Genomic DNA, 2,643 nt, shown 5'->3' on the forward strand with positions numbered 1-2,643 from the left:
GGAGAGAAGATGATTGTTTTGCCTGTCCCCTCCTATGTGAACCATCACTCAGGGGTGGGAGTTTTCAGTTCTGCACAATTCTATTGGAGAGCCAGGACGTGGGGAACCCCAAATGGAGAGGCAAACAGCCCTTGGGTGACCCCACCAGAGCCTGCACACATTTGGTAAGACCGCCTGCCAAGAGATACCTTTCTTCTCAGGCTTACAATACAAATTGTTTATTATAGCACTTCCTGAAGACGCTCCTTCCACGAACCATCCTCCACGATTCCCCCCCTCACCCGGCTCCAGAAAGGCCTGAGGGTGCTCTAAACAAGTCGTCACATCAGGAGAAAGCTGCTTCCTTTCCAAGGTGTGTCGGATGCAGATGCACGCTGCTCCCGGGATGCTCAAGCTCCACCTGGCCCCGGGTCCCTTTGGTCCCTCTCCACTTGTGAACTACCATCATCTATAAGCTGCTAGGCAGAATGCATCCACAACTTCTGCCCTCTTGGCCCAGCCGCCCTGAAGGAATGATGCTCAGACTGGCCTGGCTAATGCTCTCGGGAGGGGTGTACCAAGAAACAGCCACTCGAAAGCCATGGCAGCATGAATTTAGGGGTATTGTTATTTATGGTCTCACAGACAACCCATTTATGAGGACTATTAAACACAAAGTCTTTGGCATAGTATTAGAAAGACTTAGGCTTCTCCTGAGCTTCTTGTTATTTTGGGGGGTGTTTCATTTGGTTCGTTGTTGACTTCTGAGACTCTGGCAAATGACTTTTTTTTTTCTTTTTCCTGTTCTCACTGGAAATTAGGAGACTTTGTATTTGACCTGAACTGAAAACCAGTCCTGGAGGTTCTTGTTTAGATTTGTTTATCTCATTTCACACGTTATAAGTGTTTTGCCTATATGTTTATACTTGGTGCCTACGTGCCACTGAGGTCAAAAGAAGACACGGAACCTCCTGGAACTTGGGCTGTGGGTGGTTGTGAGCCACCATGTGGGCTCTGGGAACTGAACCTGAGTCCTCTGCAAGAGTGGCAAGTGCTCTCAACCGCTGCGGCATCTTCCAGCCCCTAAGAACATTCTAACCAACATCTGAAAGCTTGGGTTTATTGGTTTTTTCACATTTTCTTGACAGAATTCCATTTCATTTATTTTATTTTTTAAAAAGATATGCAGCTATGTATGCAACACCAAACCATTTTGGAGCCAGTCGGTGCATAAATAACTAAAGATCTAGGACCCTTTGCTCTAACATTCGCTAGGCGCTCTCTAGTGGAACAGGTTGGTGGCGAGGTCCTCTGGACCAACCCAATAGAGTAGGTGTCTTTGGGCAGTCAAGAGCCCCCAGCGGGGACACCCCCCCCCCCTGCAAGATGCAAACACTACCAGGAACACTACACACTTGAAAGTGTTGAAGCCAGAGCCACACACAGCAAGACAGAGCTAGGGGCTGTGTGACAAGGGATCGTCCCTATGTCTCTTTCCATAATTCTGGTAGTGGGTGGGGCTTCCGTTTTGCACTACATCTCCAGCTGCCATGGCTTCCCACAAACTCCAGACAAGGGAAGGACATGGAGGACAGACAGGGAGAAGGGATCTTGGCTCTCTGCTTATCATCTAGTGTTTTACATCACACTAAGCATACACTGTAAGGTGCCCAGGTGGGTCTACCATGAACGGAACCTTCTGGCAACCCTTATTCTTACTTTCGTGGTCCTCTCTTGACCTTGCTTTCTGTCTTCCCTCTGTCCTCCTAAGTCCAGACATAGTGTTTACAATTTAAAGATTAAACTTATTTATTTGTCTGTGGAGGAGTCAGAAGGCAACTTGTAGGCATTGATTCTCTCCTTCTACCCTGTGGGTCCTGGGTCCGTTGCCTTGGCAACAAGCACTTTTACCTACCCACCAGCCCCAACCTGAAGATCTTTGTCCCCATAATACAGAAAAGGAATCTCAGTTTCAGATCTTTATCCAGCTCTCAGATCAACATTGTATCACTTCTTACCATCCCATTGGATGAATGGCGTCCAGCTGAAAACATCATCAATCCCAGGCCTGGCTTAGTAAGGTGGATCCAAAAGCCCCAGTTTTGGTTTACACCACTTTTTGTTTTGTTTTGTTTTTGTTTGTTTTTCTAGACAGGGTTTCTCTGGGTAGCTCTGGCTGTCCTGGAACTCACTCTGTAGACCAGGCTGGCTTCAAACTCAGAAATCCGCCTGCCTCTGCCTCCCAAGTGCTGGGATTAAAGGCATGCGCCACCACTGCCCGGCTCAGCTTTGGTGGACAGCTGCTACAAAGCTGATTGCAAAGAAACGAGGTTATCAATGAGTATAGTAAGCAGAATCCTAGAAGCATCTTGTGGGTGGGGGTGTCAAGGGTAGGAGGGTGATAAGATGTTGTCGGTGGAGTTTTGGGTGGTTTTTGTTTGTTTGTTTGTTTGATAGCATGTGTTCTCGTATATGCAGCACATATTTTTTAAACAATTTCTTTTGTCTGTACATATCTGAGTGTACCACATGAATATCTGATATCCATATGTAAATATATGTGTGTATATATGCACATATGTATATGTTCATGTGTATATATGTACATGTATATGTGTGTATATTTATGTGTGTATGTGCGTGTGCATGCGTGCTTGCATGCAT

At 46.4% G+C, this 2,643-nt stretch overlaps 1 long non-coding RNA gene across 1 annotated transcript in view; it reads left to right on the forward strand.

Moving 5' to 3' along the window:
- The window catches only part of LOC116075228, a 4,847-nt gene extending 4,167 nt beyond the window's left edge, over positions 1-680 (forward strand). The window contains exon 2 of the long non-coding RNA XR_004112472.1: positions 228-680. This is a non-coding gene — a long non-coding RNA (uncharacterized LOC116075228). The remainder of the gene's footprint in view (positions 1-227) is intronic.
- The last annotated feature ends 1,963 nt before the right edge of the window (positions 681-2,643 follow it).

The sequence above is a fragment of the Mastomys coucha genome, unplaced genomic scaffold (genome assembly GCF_008632895.1).
Source record: "Mastomys coucha isolate ucsf_1 unplaced genomic scaffold, UCSF_Mcou_1 pScaffold3, whole genome shotgun sequence".
Lineage (NCBI taxonomy): Eukaryota > Metazoa > Chordata > Mammalia > Rodentia > Muridae > Mastomys > Mastomys coucha.